General features: G+C 47.3%; 1 protein-coding gene across 2 annotated transcripts in view; it reads right to left on the bottom strand.

Moving 5' to 3' along the window:
- Positions 1 to 20,618, bottom strand: part of LOC119388138 (uncharacterized) — a 266,896-nt gene extending 246,278 nt beyond the window's left edge. For both annotated transcript variants that reach the window (XM_049413829.1, XM_049413830.1), the window contains exon 1: positions 20,614 to 20,618. The gene's annotated coding sequence lies outside the window, so the exon portion shown is untranslated. The remainder of the gene's footprint in view (positions 1 to 20,613) is intronic.
- Between the last annotated feature and the right edge of the window lie 788 nt (positions 20,619 to 21,406).

Below are 21,406 nucleotides of genomic sequence, written 5' to 3'. Positions count from 1 at the left end.
CCGTTATCTTTCTGGCTTAGAGGCCGCTGGTTTTCTTTGCAATATACAGAAATGGGAAGAGATATGTAAGTACGGTTGAAGGAAGCGTTACTCGTCTAAGCGGTCAACGTGAACGACTTAAGCAAGGCACCGAGCAAGGAAAATGGGTCAAGCGTGAACACAGACTGACCTTTTGCTCACTTTTGACCCGCTGCAGCCGTCTAGTCGCTATGGTGCTTGACTGCTGACCCGAAGGTCGCGGGATCAAATGCCGGAGCCGCGACGGCCGCATTTTCGATGGAGGTGAAATTCTAAAGGCTCGTGTGCTTAGGTTTAGGTGCACGTTTTAGGTTTAGGTGCAATTTCACAAGCCCTCAACTACGGCGTCTCTCATAATCACATCGTGGTTTTGAGACATAAAACCTCAATAATAATTTTTTTGGTTTCTTTTGGCAAGATGGCGATATTGTTGATGGAGATGCACAAACAACGGTGGACTAGTCATTTTACCTCACGATAATAGCAAGAATTTCATTACAAAGTACTGTATTAGCAAGTCATATGTACTGCCACGAAGTGATCGGTTGCAATGACAGTCGCACGGATAACGAAGGGAGGCGAAAGACTACTGGCATACTGTAATTACAAACCAAATCACAAAGTTGATGTTACAATTTGTTCCAAAGGAAGCTATGAATCTGGTCTTGCAATGAGCGTAACTCTGTATAGGCAAGGTTCTGTTTTCTTTAGCTAGGATAATTGCACGCTGCTAGTAGTGGTAGCTACTAATAATGTATGTTGGGTAAACGTTCACCTCTATCACCAATGCTAAGCATAACATTCCCCACCACATACACAACCAATTACTCATACCGCCCCTTCCTAAAAACATGCACCCTACTTATCATACTAAACGTCGAATCCAAAGAGCAAAGGCCCTTCAGAAAAACTTACAAGGAGCCAATGACGTGCTCTATGTCGATGCGGCAGAATACCCATCTTCCTCGTCCTATGCCCTTTCTGTCGTGGATACCAACGGCAAGGCGATCACAACGGCATCCGTCACTGTCAACTCCTCGGAGGAGGCAGAGGAGGCTGCCATCGCATTAGGTTTATCCATCCCCAATATCACTATGATTGTTAGTGACTCTAAAACTGCCATACGTAACTTCAGTGCAGGTCGCATCTCACAAACTGCCCTTTCAATTCTTAATAAACATTCTCCCACGCAAGACGTTGCTCTCGTATGGACGCCCGCGCATGCGGGGCTGTGTGGCAATGAGGCGGCTCATGCCTGTGCTCGAGGAATGACAGGCCGGGCGCAGGCCACCGACGACGCCTTAGACCACGCGGCACCCTTCAGTGCGAGGGATCGTCTTTTGACCTTCCACGACATAACAAACCACTACCGCCTTCAGCGCACAGTATACCCCCCCTTACACCGGGGAGCTACTCGCCACCACGAAATACTTTGGCGCCAGTTACAGACCCGTACGTTCCCTACCCCCTCTTTTCGCCATCTTATACACCCTGCGATATATCCCTCCCCTTTATGCATTTTCTGCCAACAAAGAGCCAATCTCGATCATATCATGTGGGGTTGTACTCTGAACCCACCACCTAACTCACTAAACATTAGTAGTAAGGAGCTGTGGGAGGCTGCTATGTGCAGCTCGGCGCCCGAGGTCCAGGACCAGATCCTGGATTGGGCCAAGAGGGTAGCGGAGACCTACGCCGGGTAGGCTCCTCTGCTCCCTCCACCACCGCACCCTTCCCTCTTGGGATAAATAAAGTCTTTCTCCTCCTCCTCCTCCTCCTTAAGACTAAGTATATGGGCTCAAAAGATTGGAGTAGTCGCGCGTAATTCGACACGTTTTGTAAGCAGCGATCGTCATTGTCTCCAGTCATTAGGGCTAACGATGAACAGGCCTCAAATTTCGAAATGCGCGTGTATCGACCTCCGGCAGGCCGGATAAATTGCATGAAGATTCTTGCAGGCTTGTCTTATGAGCGCAGGCGTCTGCAGTGGATCTGCGAGAACTTGACGGCACAATAAAACGCTGAGACAAGACGCCACAGCGGCTTTCGCAACTAATATGTGCACCACTAATAGGCGCAATAGCTTTCAGTGTCGCTACGGTGGTCTGGTTAATGTCTTTGGCAACAATAGCAACCTGGCAATTGTTCGAACTCAGCGCACATTTTGAACACGAGAAAGAACAAAAATAAAACAAACAGATTAATAAGTGGGACTATAGTTAGAAAGGCTGTAGTATATATAGGAGTCCCAATACGTGTAGATATTAAAGAGCAGGACACATGGTGGCGGTGATGTTGTTATATATATACAGGCGGGGTTAGCCTGGTAGACCTAGCGGATCATAAGATAGTGTCAGTGGTGACAATTTCTTGTTAGAGGAACCTGTAAGCAAGCATATTTCTTTCTTTAACCAGGAAAAGAGAAACCAATGGTACGACTCGATGCAAAGATAAGCAGATTTACAGAGTGGATTACAGATTACAGAGTGGTCATCCTACGCAACCAGTGGGTCTTAACATCGTTGTTGAAGGGACACTAAATAGCAAAACGATTTATATCGTATTAGTAAATTACTCTTTCACGATACCAAAAACGCCACGCTTGCTCCGAGAAGACGCTTAGCAAGCGAGAAATCGCGCAAAAAGGAAATGTGGGTGGCGACGCCACCTTGAAGTTTCCGCACCATTCGCCCTGACGTCACATATTTTGACGGCGCCTACTAGGACCTACGTAGTTCCTTAACGGTAAAAATGAAGTGCACTGTCCTCTGAGAGGGCCATAGAGTTAACATACCAAGTTTGAGGAAATTTGTTGAGCCATGGCGCCAAAATACGAGAAATACACTTTGAAATCCGTGACGTCACGCGTGGAGATTTTCGGCGCGATATTTAGAAATAAAACTTTGAACTTCATTTTCTCCGTTATTAATACACCTACGATGGTGAAATTAACGACCTTATAGTTCTCAAAGTACAATTTATCAATCTAAACCGATTCATTGTTTCTCTTTAGTGTCCCTTTAAGACCTTCTAAAGGTATGTTGGAAGTTCACTGTGGCGTGTCATTACATGTTCAGCAAATCAGACTCCTTCAGGAGTTCATCAAGGTGGCTAGCTGCCCTGAACGCTTTTAGAAACATATCGTGTGGTAAGAATGCGTGGTAAATATATTTAATCTGAACGCTCTCAATAAAAGCGACCCTTTTCATCAACGGTAGGTTTGGCGCTACTGCAGAAATATGTTCTGTCTTCTTTGTCGCTACGTAAGCTGGATTTCGGTGAATTGATAGAGGGTGTCTCAAAATAGCCATACTGTAGTATAGGCAGGTCCTGACTTTATATAATTGTACTGGTTATGTTTCATATCCACGAGAACGCCTGGCTGCACTGAGCCCAGAGTGATTGAAAGGCTGCATGGAAAACTAATTTCGTCATCTGATTGCCTTGTGGAGCCCTCTGATTGCGCTATGGAGGCTGGCTGTGTTTAAGGAGCGCTCTGTGTGCAAGGGCATTAACTTCTCCATTTTCAGCAAACCAACCTGGGATTTAATCAGTAGAAACTTTAGTGTGACACCTTTGTTGAGGCTGTTCACGAAGGCTGGCGATTTGCGCAGGCGCTTGATAGACGGTCCATCGCGGTGTGGTTGCCGTAATTATAACTTCAAAAAGTACTATCATGGCCGCTGTATGGAAAAAAGGAGTGCCTTTTTACAATACTAGAAAAATTAAAATGTGGGCTTGTACATGCCAAAATAAATTATAGTTATGAAACACACCGTTGTGAAGAATCCGCATTAGTTCATTCATACATCAGGGTGTTCTGCAACGTTCACCTTAATCCACTTACATGAACATTACAGTGTTCCACCCGCATCAGAATGAGGCTGCTGTGCGTGGAATTCAAAGTGAAGAGAGATGCTTCCCGTTTGTAAACGTAGATTGTACAAGAGCACAGTTTTTTTGTCAATTCCATAGTGATAAGCCCTACAAGTGTTACTGACCATTTGCCTATCTATTGTCGTCATTTTTGTGCATTGTATATGTGATATTCGCGCCTTGTGGAGCTCAATTTAAGCTCTGATTTTTTGTCGTGTAATTCACTGGGTGTACACAATCAGCAGGGAGAAATGTGAGGATTAGCATTTTTATTTGTTAAAATCTGGCTATAAGCATGGGGTACAGGCTGTACATCTGAAGGAAGGTATCGAGACTTGAATACAGACAAAACGCGAGCCGCCTTCGATCCGGCTGTAATTAACACAATGAAACACGACACTACAGCGCGGCTAGAGCGAAAAATTAGCACCACTGCTTATTCCATTTAATAGTATTATTTTAACACGAAAGTGTTTTATGCCGAGGTCCACCAAGTATATCCGTTGCGGATATGACGTTGACAAAATGGACGCCAATGGGTGAGGAAGAAAAACAATATTACACCATCTCCCGCTAAAGGGGACCATGAGGCGATGCGAAGCCGGAGCACTTGCACGATCGCGTTCCGTTGGCGTTCGTTGGGCATGCTACCGACCTTCTTCTTCTTCTGTAGTTATTAAGGAAAGGAAAAAGACACCTAATTTCTGTCTGCCTATAGGCGACACGGCGCAGTGCCTTGTAGGGGGGGGGGGTAAGGAGGGAATAAAAGAATAGTAGGAAAATAGAGAGAAAAGTGATAGCAGCACATCCATCCAACGAAGAGAAAAGAGGACAGGAAAGATGGGGAAACGGTCACGGGAATTCAGGGACGGGTCCGCGAAACACAGCTAGAGGCACGGTGCACAACATCGGCGAAGCGGCGAAGGCCCCGTCGATGAGCGGCGCACGGCATAGCGGGCGAGGAGTCCGTCACGGGGCGCCGATCAGCGAGAGGTACGAGGAGTAATCCAGGACATCGCGGCCGGCACGTCCGTCTTGCTTGAAATCCAGCGAGCGAGTCACCGACCTCGGCCTCGTCGCAAAGGAGCACCCAGAGAGCCAGAAACCCTCTCCTCAAAACCCGCTTCTGGAGCCGGCAAGCAGCAGTAACCGGGAGGAATGCTGTACACAGCAGGACAGAAATTGCCGCGTATCTGCATGCTTGTCGCCGAAATGTCGCCGAAATACGATAAATTAGCGCTGCGTGAGATATGGGCGCCATCTGGCAATACGTCGGGAAACATGAGTTTGTGCACATGGCCTCCGAGATGGCGCGCGCGCGGAGGGTTTCGCGCCCGCCATCTCGGAGGCCATGTGCAGAGGGCACGGAGGAGTTTATTTCCTTTGTCCGTGGTAGAGGGCGTTCGTCTGCGTGCATATCACATTTTCAGCGCTGCCGCATTGTCAGCGCAGCTTAAGAAACTAGGGTCCTTAGAATTACGTATCTATGTATTTTCTATTAAAGGAACACACCACCTAATACTTACCTAGTGATGTTGCGCCTCAGATATGCGTAATGCTTGCTTTTTGATCGACAATGTACACAAGTACGGACCTAGTCAGCAGTACAAGATGGCTGGCCCTTCGGCAAGTGGTTCAACTTTGGGCGCGTGGCTGAAGCGGGTGACAGACAGACAAACCAAAATTTGTGCGTTTAAATTCCCCAAGAAAGACTATCGTCTTTAAAACCCGTTCGCACCCCCACAGCAGGAGAGTGAGACAAGCAGCCGCGCCACAGACGCCCCCCCCTCCCCTGGAAGCACACCCCGCCGCCCTCCTGCTCCCCCGCCGACTCTCCTGCGGTCATCAGCCCAGAGGAAACCCGCTTGGCCGGTTCGCCTCCTGCGCATGCGTAGTGTGAGTGCGGACTAGCCCACTGCAGGACATACCTCCGAGCATGAGATGCTTCGCATCTAAAAACCAAGAAAAGGATCCGCCGCTGGGAATCATACCCACGACTTTGCGGCCGCGACGTAAGCGCCCGACGCTAAACCGACTAAGCTACCTTCGCAGCTGCTGCACACTTCACGAATGCGCCTTATATCTTTCACACATTCTCTCTCGCACGGTGTTCTCTTTTGGCGGTGTAGGTAGGCGGGGCGGAGCGGGGTGGTGGCGCCGTCTGTGAGAGGTGAAAAGAAATAATGCGTCACGGTCGACACTTACTAGCGCTTACTCCGAGATTGCGCGCGATATCGGAGGTCATAGTTAAAGCGTCCGGATACCAGCAAGGGACATTGGCCGCGCTGGCGTCGCCGGGGCACCCTAGACGCAATTATGCTCTTTGCCTTTCGCTTAGTGTTAGCGTGCGCCGGCTCGTCGGAGTAGTGCAGTGTCCACATGCACCAACCGGATTTCTCCGCCGCCGACTACTTCGATTGCGAGAGCACCAACTAACAAAACTGCTGCAATGCGCGTTGCAGAAAGGACACGATTTCCACGGGCGAACGTCGCGCCTTGGTGTAGCGAGACAGAGGCTAGCGGGACGCACGCGTTTGCGGCTCAGGCTACGAACCTCTACCTCCCGTGTTGCTGAAGCGCAGTGTGTGTTATGTATGCATGAGCACAGGCGTCGGCTACCCATTACTAGAAAGCGCACAATGTGCCGTTTCTCTCCTGAATTGACGACGTTTTGAAGAAGTGCATATCGGGTACCAGTGTTGATTATGAGCTTGTTGATGTCATCTTATTCACGGTTCGCTGTGTCCAAATATATGTTCACAACTTCAGCTACCACAACGGCTTAATCATGATCGTGGACGTTAGTCGTCGCGATGGAGACATGCCACTATAGGCGTCAACATGGGTGCATCTACGTCAAACGGTGCTATAGCTGCCAAACACGAATAGACACTGTACAAGCTCTCATGTATCACTACACAATAAGCACTACTTCTGTGAAGACACGTTTCACTTTCGGGTTATACCGATTCCTATGACGGAGGGATCAGCCATGTTTTTTTCTTATCTTTATTACGTCTCTTTTAGCCTCTTGTATACTCAGGCAAAGTTATTTTGCATCTAGTAGTTCCTGACAGAGTGAGATGGGCAACTACCCCTTAGAAACTAAATCTGCCGATCAGCATTAGCCAGATTTTCTGGTACATGAAATGCGTGAAAATCCTCAACCGATGAAAAGTAGATAGATAGATAGATAGATAGATAGATAGATAGATAGATAGATAGATAGATAGATAGATAGATAGATAGATAGATAGATAGATAGATAGATAGATAGATAGATAGATAGATAGATAGATAGATAGATAGATAGATAGATAGATAGATAGATAGATAGATAGATAGATAGATAGATAGATAGATGAACGGCTTTGATGTAACGCGAAAGGGCACACGGACACGGGAAGGCACATAAGGACACCACACAGCGCTTTTAGCAACAACATGCTTTTTTTGAAAAATCAGACCGCTTTTATATCCCCATCGCCAGGCAGACACTACATGAAAGTGGAGTTGGGCGAAAAATAAATGAAATTTAAATTAAAAAAATATCAATGCCCTGCCTGCACCACCTATGTATCTACAGTTGAATACGTGGCATCACTGACTGAACATACGCAAAAAAGGCCACTCTACTTTATGTCGTTATGTGTCCTTACGTGCCTTCTCGTGTCCGTGTACCCTTTCGTGCTACATCAAAACGGTTCAATTATTCAAAAACAAGCCCACATTGCAACCCTCGTAGATAGATGAAGTTTATTTGATAAACACCTCTTTGGCCGAGGCCTCGTCGCTGGCATTAAATCATCTGTTGTTTTGGGGTTGGGAAATTCGCTGGATAACAGACCGGCGGCAGATTTCAACACGTCACTGGCCTCTACGGCGCCGAGCGCACTGGGTAAAGTATTGCGCCGAGTGCACGTCAGAAGCACAGTATACGGTAATAGCGCAGCAACCTTTTCGAAAATGGCGTTCGCGAATTATTGTGCTTGACGCAGGTTAAATGACGAACGCTCCGTTGTTTATCCGGCATTTCGCCTGCGCTACATTTCGCAATGCAGCACGTCTTCGTCGCTCCGCGAAAGACCGAACACGCCATTTCACGGGCTAGAATAACAAAACATTATTTTGGCAAATGTTTTGGAGCTGTCGCTGGCGTAATCCGTGTGCTAGACTGAATGTCAGCTGCATTTTCCCGCGTACTCTCCCCCATTAGCTTGGTCCATAACGCGTGCTTTTTGGAAAAGCATAACTTTGACCCTTTTCTTGAAACAGAGAGAGTGACAAGCGTGTGTGTGTGTGTGTGTCGGGGGGGGGGTGGTAAGCTAAGCTTGATATAGGCAACCGAAATTCGGCACAACCTTAATAAAAGCCAGAAGATAATGAAGCAAAGGAAGGTATAGGGGACGTTAATTGTACTGTTTTAAGTGCATTGTAACAATTGTGATATAGATGGGAAGAAAGTAAAGTAGACGAAAAGACAACTTGCTTTTGGCAGGGACCGAACCTGCGACCTTCGGATTACACGCCCGATGCTCTTACCAACTGAGCTACAGTGGCGGTCACCCCCTCGTCCACTTATCGGGTATTTATGTGCATGCAAACCTTGGGATTATGGTTCAGTAAAACTTGCTGCTGGGCGAGTTGGTTCATACTTGCAAGGAAAAAATGGAGGCGTGCAAACTATACACAAGGACGCAGAAGGCTCGTCCGTGTCTTTTGCCTTGTCTATAGTTTCTCCTTGTCCTTGTCTCGTCCTTGTCTATAGTTTGCGCGCATTCATTTTTTTCCTGGTAGTATTAGTCAGCGCCATTCCTAGCCATGACGGCTGGGACGGCTAGCCATGACGGCGAGTGTGGAACACTTTTTGGTTTTTTGCCAAATGGCGTCACGTAGATGGCGTTTTGTGCGATTTGTCGCTTACCAAGCGCCTTCTCACGGCAAGCATGGTGTTTTTGGAATCGTGAAAAAGTAATTTACTATTACGCGAAAATTCGTTTTCATCTTGTCCTATTAACGTGCACCTAAACCTAAGTATACGCGGCTCTTGCATTCCGCCTCCATCGAAATGCGACCGCCGCGGCCGGGTTCGAACCCGTGACTTCTGGGTCAGCAGTCGAGCACCGTAACCGTAGCGGTGCAGTTTACAATAAGCAGAACGTACTAATTCAAAGGTGGTTTGGATGCTTGAATACCAGGGACACCCACACAACACAGTTTTCAAGAAAGGTTCGGAAAATTGGGGATAATATATAATTGTTGGGGTTTAAGGTCCCAAAACCACGATTTCATTATGAGAGACGCCGTAGTGGAGGGCTCCGGAAATTTTGACCATCTGGTGTTCATTAACCAGCACATAAATCTATACTTAATCTCAGAAGTTTCCTTCAGCACTGTGGAAGCTACAGGGTCTTTTAGCCAATAGGAAGGGCGAAAATCCCTTGCGATGTATTAACGCGAAGGCGTTAAAGAGCTCGTTCCGCAGAGATTCCGGTGTCGGCGTCGGTGTCGTTGGTTGTGAGCAAAAAATCATCGTCTTGTATAACATATATAGTAAAAAAATCTGAAGTTCGCGTGAGATTCGAACCCAGACCGTCTGCGTGGCAAGCAGGTGTTCTACCACAGAGCCACTCCATTGCTTTGAACTTCACTGAAATTAACTTTAATGCTTCAAAAACATACGCGTGCTGTGTACAGGTGTCACAGTACGAGATGTAATATCGCAGTAAAACGGGGTACAAGCGTATATTGCCATCGGGCGTCACACCATGTGAACTGCGTAACGAGTTGGTGGTTTAAAGCCGGCCACCCATTACAAAAGGCACACGCATTGCTGCGCGTATTCTCTCACGAACACGCATTGGGTGCATCGCAACTTCGAAAAATTATCACGCGCGTAAATGCTGCTGCTTTAAAGCATGCCTCCCATAACAAAGGGTATACACATTAGTGCGTGCATTCTCTTACACACACGTAGTGGGTACACTGTTGTCATAAACGTGCTGTCGAAGAGGGCGTAAACCTTTACTTTATTATGTTCAGTCGCCCGGTTTGTGAGACCGGGCGACTGAACATAATGACAACCGAAACAGCACGATGAGGATGGGGCAGGATATCGCTATCGCGTTCAACTCTCAAAGGCGAAGTTTAAACGACCCCCAATTTTCATCCGCGCCGCGTCGTCTGCTCAGCGTCCCCATGGCGTCTGCGCGCCCGCGTTGGGCATGCAAAGCGAGGAGACGAAAGAAAAAGAATAAGAGAGAGAATATGGCTGCATCCATAGACGCTGGTGCCGTGTGCCTCAAATTTATCACGTCGTCGTCGTGCGCTGTGTGGCCCGTAAGTTCCAAACTGGAGCTTGTGTTTTCTTTAGATTTATGTCCTGACGCTTCGACAGCGATGTATTCGGGACTTTATTGCGCTTTTCTGATGAACCGTTATCAAATGCTCGGCACGTTAGGCTTACTAGGCGTGGGTAAACAAAAGTCCGATCTCGCCAATAACGACAAAACGTACCTGCTGCTTTGTCCTCGTCATGAGATGGCGCAAAGCGATGGCTACTTGCACCATTTATTTATTGCTGTCAGCGCTGTGGGAAACAAGTGCAACTTCGCATCGAAGCGGGCGGTCGCGTCTCCATGGGCGCTGCCATGTTGATTTGAAACCACAGTTACCAGCGGTACTGATGCAACAATTAAAGAAATACGACGTAAATGCAACGAAGAATAAGCATATCACGCAATGATGTGCATGCAAGACGTGCTAAACGATCGCAAATGCCTCAACCCTGCGAAGTGTAGGGAAATTACGTCTGGAACTCTATTTTGCTCAAGCATGTGGCTTGCTTATACCCCGTAGCTTTAGCATTCATGTGAGATGGAGCTTTAGTGAGATGGAGTATAGGTACACGGGCCTCAAACATTTTCACCTCCACCGAGAATGTGGCCACCGCGGCCAGGATTCGATCCCGCGACCTGAGGGAAAGTTGGGGATTTTATTAGACTACTGCGTGCACTCCGACAAAAGTGATGAAAGGCATGCAACGTAAACATCGCACCAACATGTACAAACACTTTGCTACTGAACGAAGGAAGGGGAAATTTTTTTGCGAGGGGCTCATTTCTTCGTTATACACAGCCTAATGAATCCAACAGGCAGTTAAACTGAGGAAGGCATGGGGGACATTATTTGTTGTTTTTAACTGCAGCGTAATAATTATGGCATAAGCTAAAACGACTTAAAGTGGAAGAATATTCGCCCTTTCTGTCGGTGGAATCCGAACACACGACTTTCGAATAATAATGTCTTAGACACATACATACCATACTGAGACACATTCTGGGTCTCTATAGAGATTATTTCGCTAGAGCCAACGTTTCAACAATAGGTCGTCAGGGCCTCCATCTTCCCTCGAACTATGTCTTGTTTGTAAGTGAGGTCTATCACACTCTTTATCAATGCGACGTCGAAAATTGTATTTCTTGCTTGGTCACATCAATTCACTGGCCTTTTTTCATAACTGTAACTGTTTTTACACCATGTGTCTCGTCTAAAAGACTTGATAATGAAATCAGGACGGCTCTGGTATACAATGGCAAGCAGGAGTGAAGAGCGAAGTTTAGAGTCGTGTTTTTGTACCTAATATTTTATTTTAGATTTTTCCGTTCTCTGCTTCCAATAAATTTCTGTCGTCTTGCACTCCCTCTCGTAGAGTAGCACGTAGGCGAATGCTTCTAACCAAACAAACCACTCCTCTTTAAAATAAAAACTACCTCTTTCTCTATTTCTCTCCGAAAGCCACAGATATCGTTATCGTTTGAGCCGCTGGTTTTTATCCACGTTCTTTTTTGTTACTTGTGGAAACCCTTAGAAATAAATATAGTTTCATTATATATTTATTAATTATTCGAACAGTATGCTTCACCAGACGTTCATGCCCGTTTAATCACACGCCCGGTTTGCTTGGTTCGTATATATATACACGACTGTCGAGATAACTTCACAGAACGTTGGTCAAATATTTAACCGGCACGTGTCGGCGGGCTTGGTCGTTCCACTTCGCCTACGCGACTGCTGGTCGCTAGAGTTTCTCAATGCACGCCGCACTGAAATGAGAGATTTCCGAGATTAGCCTGGTAACATGAGAGGCACGCGCTCCACAAGAAACGTTTAAGGAGCTAAAAGCGGAACGGGATAGCCTTATGCACGAATGTTGCAGTACGCTTTTCTGCTCATGGTGCCTTGAACTCGACATGCAATATTCTTTGCTTTGTCGTAGGTACTTTACTTGCCGTTCTTGGCTTCGCTTCTCTATCGCCTATGGTTGGGAGTTGCTTTTACGAAGGCATATACTACAACGTTAATCGGAATGACGGACAGCGCGGCATGCGATGTTTGCGGCACCGAAGAAGACATCGAACACCTGCTGTGCCACTGCCCTCGTTTTGCCTCGGAGAGACAAGTACTGTCCAACGCACTGCGGCGACTGGATGATCGGCCAATTTCCGTGCAGGTGCTACTAGAGCACCGTCCACATCTCTCGGCGGCCCACAAAGCAGTGAAAGCAATCTTGTGTTTTAGATGCGAAGTATCTTAAGGCGGAGCTCAATCCGGCGGTGGTGGTGGTGGTGGTGGTGTGCGTTCTGACCACCCTTACTGCGCATGCGCATACCCTCTCCACACACCTCCTCTCCCCTCTCCACACCTCCTCTCCACTTTCCCTCTCCCCTCCCCCTCTCCACTCTCCCTCTCCCCTTTCCCTCTCCCCTTCCCCTCTCCCCTTCCCCTCTCCTCTTTCCCTCTCCCCTTCCCCTCTCCACTTTCCCTCTCCCCTTCTCCCCTCCCCCTTTCCACTCTTCCTCTGAAACGCGGGCTAGACATGCCGAAATTCTCCCCTGCTCAACGCCGCGATGAGCTCGAGCGCATGCGCGTCCCCTCCCCTTCTCTCTCCTCTCCTACGCTGCCCCCCTCTCGCCCGCCTGTAGGCCGCGTTCCCCGCTCGCCCTGTGAGAATTAACGGCCAGGCTAGATGGAAGATACGACGCGCGTAGCGTCCCTCTTCGCGTTCCACGACGCGAGGTCGGTAGCATGCCCAACGAACGCCAACGGAACGCGATCGTGCAAGTGCTCCGGCTTCGCATCGCCTCATGGTCCCCTTTAGCGGGAGATGGTGTAATTTTTTTGAGAACGACGGGCTTATGCGAACGCCTCTGACTTATGGTGCAATCCCGCACGCTGTAGTGAATGCACTGCATCTCTTCTCTCTCTCTCTGTAGACGCTACGATATTAGCGGGTACAGAAGAACTGAGCCAGGAGCCATCGTGTCGCCATGATAGAACGTGTTCTCACCTCTTCCTCTTTGCCTTTTCTGGCTGGCTGCGTTTATTTATTGTTTTTTACACTCTCTTTTCTTTTCTCTTCCCTCCGCTCTATTTCTCGTCTTTCTATTCCCCTTCCCCTATCCCCCAGTGTAGGGTAGCCAACCGGAAGTGTTTCTGGTTAACCTCCCTGCCTTCTCCTTCTTCTGTTTCCTTACTTCCTTCCTTGGTAAGGCTGCACGGACAGTGACTATTTTGGTAACGTTCGCTGTGAGATACATAATTTCTTATTGCACCGTTAAGTTTCTTTTATGTCCGAAATGGCCGGAATAAAATGGGCCCGGAAGAAGAGGTGGAGTTGAGTTGCTCATCATTCGAAGGTCAACCGAGCGGAGTGGCCCGAATGGAAACTTCTTAAGTGCTACTAGGATTTTACTTTATTATTTTTTTGTGTGAAGTGCACGTCAGTTTCGCAATAGAAGGCCTAAAACAGTGTCACAAACTGGTCAGAATCTTGCTCTGCTGAGACTGACTGAAAAGAGCTACACTGTAAGCAGGCCAAATCGCTTATACAGAAAATACGCTACGTTATGACATCATCTACTATCTGACACCGTGTTCTAGTGTCATCCCTTCTGCCGGAAATCACTGGCTAGCTCAGTAGTTGTAGCAATACATCGGCCCACATTCTCTCGTAGATGAGACGAATACAGCTCAGATACTTTATAGTAAAACGGCTTAAAGGGGCCAATACCACCCCTCGGGCTTGATGAAAAAAGACGTCCTGCGGATAGCAGACACTGCTATGAACATCTCAGCCAAATCTAGCAGTCGTGCGCAGCAAGGAGAATTTAGAAGTGGAGCGCGAAGTTGCCATTTCCTCAAGCGCCCTCTTTTCATACACAGGCCTGTGCTCACTGTCTTTGGAGCTACCGGCGCTTGATGTTTGATGTCGAACAGCAGATAGCATGCTATTGGCTAAGAACGACAGAAGTCAAGAGCAGCGCTTGTATAGGGCGCGCTCTTGCCCCGGTGTGCCGCCACGTGCCGGCTCCGCCTCCACAGTCTGCTGACATTACACGGTGAGCCACACTCGCGCACATAAACAACAACTGGAGAGAGAGATCGCGTTTCATCAGGCGCTCTAGGTTTCATCACTCGCGCTGATGTAGCTCCTTTCTGCCGTGCCCTTACTCCGTGCTTAGGTTCCAGCGCGCTCGTCGGGACGAGAGAAAAGAGAAAGCGCTTAAAGCGCGCTACGAACCCCTGTAACTCCGCTCGTTCTTCACGGATTCGAGAAATTTTTGCGGCAATCTGTTCATGAGACAATGAAAGCCGATACTGAGGTCATTCGATGCCACTTGGAAGAGTGGTTCCCGACACCTTTAGGACCGGGGAGGATTGTAACAAGGATCTTCATTGCTCCAGTTTCATCCAAGTCACGAGAGTGACGGAGCAACGAAATTTGCTGAAACGCTTAGTTATCACAAAAAGAAACTTGTCGTGAACAGTCCAGCGAAAACAAAAAAAAAACGTTCTAACTGGCGGCAAATGCAGGAGCGGCACTGTGTATCTGAGTAATTCTTTAAATTGCATGGCGCGTACATTTCGGTCAGGAGCCTGACAACGAAAAGGTATGTACTCACACAAAGTTAATAATTACTTCGAATTAATTAACTCACGAAGAGTCACAGAATATACATGGTAAGCTGTTTATGAAGAAAAATGGTGTTTATTCTGCGTTGTGAGCAAGACACTTTTATTGCCATGTATTAATTTTACTGAGCAGGTGATGGAACTTGCATAGAGTAACAAAATCCAAGTTCACTAATACAGACTGGTGCCAATTAAATACATATGCTTTAATCTCAGCTGCCTCACCTGTGAACTGCAAGTAAATTTTCGAGGCAGGGATCAGTATTTATAAGGGGATTTTTCTATAGATATCAGCCGCTACCACAAAACAAAGAAAATCGATTCAACTCGTTTCAATGCTAATGAACATTCCCAGCAAATTACGGTCCCTTCAACAAAGGCCCTTTTGTCCTTTTGACATGTATATTCAGCCGCGGGTAGAAGGGTTATCAGATGCTTTCGTGGAATGAAACAAAAAAAGCTAATGAGCACACACATATATTTAAAAATCAAGCACTACTACATAACGAAAAAGACAGCAGATTTTTTACAGTATTTGTAAAGCGGGCTTAAACGGTATTACCTCGCTTTTAGGCGAATATTCAAGGGTATGCATTTCACAAAACCGATCAAATGGAAAAAGTAAATTAATCTTAATTTTTATGAAGTTTATAATTGAACCAGGCAGATGTTCATTAATTCTGTCGTTTATAGCCTGCGCGTTTCACGTTTTGCATCTTAGTCATTTGTTGTACTAAACACAAGTGTCCTTGTGTTTATTGAATTAAAAAAGCAACTTTAGCCGGATACAACTTTTGAAATGAGCGGCATTTCCTCCTCGAAGGCGGATGCACATAAGCCTGCAGCAATGGGCGCGCACTCTGGACTGACGTCATGGACTCCGAAGGCGGTGGCCTCCCTCGGAGGACATCGTCAACTGGGATCTGCCGAATTTTTTCATTAAGCGTTTCTGTCCCTAATGAGGTTTCTATACGGCGCCTCTACGCAAGAAATGAATTACCACTGAACAATCGAAGGCGATTGTGCAAGTACGCGGATAAAATGGAACCGGTGTTCTCGCAACTATCTTAAAAAGCCCTGCCTAATACTTTAATGATATTTTTGATGATACGTGCTTACAAATGTCGGTTATCAATACTGACAGTCAGACTGGAGCCACAGTGGATCGCTCAAACTGCATCGAAAGGGTGGCCAGCATAGTGCTTGTAGAATTAATCATTAATCGTTAGAACAGCAGAGAAACATGGCTGCTGAACACTATACCTTATAGAGGGCTGCATTTTCATCTCGTTGATTCGTTGGTGCCATCCAGCACCAATCTCGAAGGCTTTCTTTATTAGGTAGACAACGTTATTGCGGCGACTCCGCATTTCCGAGGATTCATTCTGGCGCTATTTTATAGCGGCGGATGTTCCTACGGTAATAATCTTTGGCGCTGTCCTGTCTTTGTCAGCGATTAGAAGAGCCACCCGCCCACGTTATTAAGATGATCATCCAGGCATGAGCGGTGGATGGTAAGACTGTAATCGAGCAGGAGGCATCGCTACAAAAACAGAGGCCCTGTGTAACGTCAGCGCTATTCGCAAGATTCGGATACCGCTTGCACGACCCGCCTCTCCCCGGTGACCTACTTTCGCTCCACTGCCTCGGCCCCATTACAGCCACTTTGCACACCATCATCTCTCGTCAGCCAATGAGATGAAGACAGCCGGTAGACAACGCTTGAAAACCAAACAAAAGGGTCTTTTTGTGACAACTGAATGATTTGATAGTGCTGTAAAATGAAAAATTGGCATCCACAACGCTCGTAGTGCAAAGCATCGAAGAAATCCATACGCATCTCTCAGCAAGAAAAAGCTTCAGTTGTCGAAAATTTCGCCCTGGTCCGAGGACGCCGAGTCATAATAGTGGAGCTTTCGCCACTGCTGTATTTCGTAGTTATTTTACCAGCAAGTTACTACATGCAACTGACCGAACTCAATATTCTCTTTCGAGCCCTGCTACACCAAAAAGGCGATGTGACCTTTTTTTTTCATTAGCCAAACATGCTCGTATCTGCTTAAACGTTGTATGCTAATGTCTCGTGTGCAAGCCTTATTTTCAGAAAACTAACCATAGAGTGTCCTCCAGTTCACCTTCCCATTCCTACATTACACCTAGGTTACTTTATTCAAGTGTTGAAAGAAGCTGCTGGTGAGCTCGTTCGGGAAAATAAATGAAACATTGCTTGCATATTGATTTTTATCGCTACTGAATTTTTTTAGAGTAGCAGAAAAGGAACGAGAAGATGTGAAGCGTATGCATATTAAATCTAGGAGTGAAGCTCCCCGCAAGCTACACTGATTCAAACTGGCAAGCGCCGTTTTTATTGTCGTCCTAATTTTATTCGGAAAATCAGACAAAGTCGGATTCCTACATCGGAGCACTCTATTAGAAAGCTCTGTCAAGCGAAAAATAAAAATAATATGACGTTTTGTACACGGATGTAGGGCTCATTAGAAGATGGCCGAGCGAACATCCTTCGAACGTCGCAGAACCATTTTTGTGCGCACTAATCTTTTGCTAACATTCCAGCAGTTTTCAGTAATAACTAGAGGCAAATGCCACATCCGCTGCCAGTTTCCGCCAGGAAGCATCCACAAGACTTTGTTCGTGTCAAAAATAATGTCAGTCAGAGGCAATTTCTTAATGGAGTTGTGTGGCATTCCGGAAAACGCTCCGCCGTAAGAAAGGGAGCGAAGCAATCGTTAAATTGTCGTGTCAAGGAAAAAAGCTCTCACTTAATGGAAGAGCAGAAGACTGCACCCGCAGTGCACTTAAGAATCTAGACACAAAAGCTATGTTAATCATACTGCTGCTAATCATACAGCTAAAACGCAAAAACACTACCACGACCGCTTTACTAAAGGCTTTCTTTTTCTTACCCGTGCAGGCGAGTTAGTAACGCCATAGTAGAAAGCAAAGAGACCTTTGTATTGCTTCTTAGCATAAATGGCATTACGCATTATCAAAGGCAATCCGAAAAACTAAAATGTCGGTCTATTGGTACCATAACTACGATGCAAAATAGACTATGTGAGGGTGCTGCAGATCAAATTTGATGCACTCGTGTTTTTATCAGCGAGGCTGTTAAAGCACGAGGTAAAACGAATGACCACAAAGAACTATCATCATCATAACGGGTATGTGCCACAGAAATTGGGCTAATCGCAGGACTCACCGGTGGTCGTCTAAATATGAAGAAAGAAAGAGAAAGAAAGGGAAGAAAGACAGAGAATCAAAGAAAGAAAGAAACATGCAGCATAAAAAGACAGAGAAACAGAGAAATCGACAGAAAGGGAGGAAAAACAGAAACCAGAGAAAGAGAGAGAAGATAGAAAGTAACCGGCTTAGCCAATAGACTTGAGGATCGACAAGCTTCGCTGTACCAAGCTTTGCGCGACTTAGTGCAAACTTCCCGCAATTTTTTAATGTCCAGACAATGCACAGTACACGGATGTCTTTGCATTCCACTCCCATCCGAAGGCAGCCACGACGGCCTGCATCGAACCCGTGACTTCGAGCTCAGCATGGCACGATGTATCAACTGCACTAGCGCGGCAAGCAACATAACTGCACGGAATGTTGCAGGCGCCTCCGAAGCTTTCGGGTATCCCTGAAAAGCAAGATAACAATGCATGTACGCATGTACCGTGCACCGTGTGATATAAGGGGTCAACGCTCAGCACCACGCATACTCAAGCTGGGAGAAAAAGGGCTGATTGAGTTTTCTGTTTCCTTATGGCAATTATTCTGTCGGTCTACACAATATGAATGATAAGGTGTTGGCGCCTACGTCGGATAAGTTATTAACCCGTTTTAGTTGAGCCTCCGCGGAAGCTCTGCGGACCCAGGCTGACATTCGAAATTACCGACAGCTTGCATCCGCAGAGTTTCTGCGGACGCCCAACTAACGCGTCCATCTTAAGCCTGTTTCACATGCAGCGATTTTGCTCCAAGAGCGGAGCGGCTGCCGTCGCGGAAGCCCAAAAACAGGTTTTTTAGAGCGACCAGTGGACGCGCGATCGAGATCGCCGAAGTTGGAAAAATTCGCGAGCGGCAGAGCGGCTGCCCAAGGTCAACCAATGGGGGAGCAGTGACGCGGGGAGCACGTGACCGTAGGGATGGAGACGAGAGCAGCCGCGCGCGCCGGGAGGAACTCGCTCCGACTCGGTTTCCTAGCAGACGACATTCGCTGCAACGAGCTGGCAGTGTAGAAAACGCCGTTCTTTTCCTTTTGTTGTTCTTTACTGGGCTTCCATCAAAGCAGACAAATCGTTCGCACGTGTCATTTTGTTCTTTTGTATTTTTATCGAATCGTGACACCAACATAGGTCCGGACAGGGGGAACCTACGACACTCCGCACTTGTTCGCAGTAGACGTTTCAGTTTTTTTTTTTTTTTACTACTCTGGTGCAGCACGTTCGAACAGTTTACTGTTTTCTTTTCTTTTTTTTTTAGTGGTCACGTACCCCGAAGACGACAAATGCCGCCGCCTCTTTACTGCAGAATGCCCATAGGCAAAAAAAAAAAAAAAGAGAGACGAGCTCCTTCACAAACCCACAATGTCGTCGACTGGGCCGTTGGCATCCGCTTGCCGGCCCATACGGCGCACCAACGCCTTGCGGCATTCGAGACCAAAAGCCACCGAAAGCCCTGTGAAAGCTTAAAACCCCAAAAACAAATTCTTTCTTTTGCTTTTCCATGGCCAAGTGTATGTGCGTGCAACATGACTTGCGTGGTAAAAAAAAGAAAGCTGGAACAGAAATAAACGTGACTACTGAAGTTGTTTAATTGCACTCTGATACACTGCACATTTTCATCATTCAAGGTTTAGGCGCGTGAAAATCGATCACCGAAGTAGAAGGCTGGTGAAACTTGCAACCCAAGCGCACCAAAGCAAGCGAGCCCGGAGAAAGGAAACCCGCGGATAACGGGCGCTTCCCACAACCATCACTGCGCTTCGCAGAGGCGCGCGCCGCGCAAAAGCGGTGCATGTGAAACGAAGCCGCGTCCGAGCGTCCTGCTGCCGCTCGATCGCCGCGGGCCCCGCCGCTCGGTCGCTCGCATGTGAAACAGGCTTAACGCGCCTGGAGAGGTGCCCCAAATCGGCTCGGTCGTGTCGGCTTGCTGCGACGGTGCACTGTGAGCTGTCGGAAGTCGTAATCCCATGTAGCAACCGGTGGCGACCCTTTAGCTGCTGCGATCTCGTTTCGGATTTTGTTTCTGCATTTATTCTTTTCCTTACGCGGATGTGAGCTCTAACACGTGCCTAAGCGCCCCATTTTTACTCTTACATCAGTGGCGTCTCTCGGATTCCGTCATTTTGCCAAGGAGGCCCCAACCACCGTCGCCGAGGGTTTTCCGTGTAGACGCGCTTCATGCATGTTTTTTTAGTTTTTCTGTTCCTGCCTCTTTGTAGCAACATTGGTCGTCCTGTTTTTCTTGTCGTCGTCCGCGTCTTTTTGGAGCTAACACAAACACACGTGGGTGTCCCTCCGAGTACACAGCGCAGCCCTTTTACAGCAGTGGCGTGCCGTCTCATGTTCCGAGAGGGACCTGTGACGCACGAATGCACTCGTGTTTTTTCACTGCTACTTTTCTTTGCGGACACTCGAATATGCAACTCCGCTGCCGGGAAATCAACGGTCGTCCTATGCACAATGTTTTTCTGTCTTTTATCTTCATCTCCTCTGACATAACCACTTGCTGCTGTGTTACGTAACTGTCGTGTAGGTGCTGTTTCTCCACGCATCACCCTGGTCTCTTTAAACATGGTGTCCTTGCACATCGACATAGTGGCAGAACGTTTGCTAGGCATTATTTTTCATTTTCTTTCGCAACCCACAAACTCACCGGCATACCGAGTTGTGTGTCGGATTGGCTAATGCCGTTCACGTGCCCTTCCTCCTCAAGCAAGTTTCCTAAGCGGGACCCGCCATGATGGGCTAGTGGTTATGGTGCTCGATTTCTGATCCGAGGGTCACGAGATCGAATCCCGGCCGCGGTGACCGCATTTCGATGGAGGCGAGATCCTAGAGGCCCGTATGGAGCTAGAGGCCCGTGTGCAGATTTAGGTGCACGTTAAAGAACCTCAGGGGGTCGAAATTCCCGAAGCGTTTCACTACGACGTCCCTCATTATCATATCGTAGTTTTTTTTACGTAAAACACGAACGAATGTTACGATAGTTTATTCCTAAGCGGAGTTGTGGCAGACTTGCGTGCTGTAGAAAGTATGTTAACTCTCTACGCGTCGTTCTGTACTTCACGCACTGTAGCGATAAAGCATCATAGTTTATTACTTTTTATAAGCTTGAGGAAACGTTGATGCCTCACCAAAGTGGACGTTCAAGCTTCGATAAATATAGAGATATTGTGACACCACTGGCCTTTGGCGCAACAGAAAACTGCACTCGCAGGCTTCCCGAAATGTCGGAGTGGCTGATACGGCCCTCATTTCTTGTAGGTGCCTGCTAAACAGGGATGGTGCATGTCACT

Source organism: Rhipicephalus sanguineus, chromosome 3 (assembly GCF_013339695.2).
Source record: "Rhipicephalus sanguineus isolate Rsan-2018 chromosome 3, BIME_Rsan_1.4, whole genome shotgun sequence".
Lineage (NCBI taxonomy): Eukaryota > Metazoa > Arthropoda > Arachnida > Ixodida > Ixodidae > Rhipicephalus > Rhipicephalus sanguineus.
This window is presented reverse-complemented; position numbering and strand designations above follow the sequence as displayed.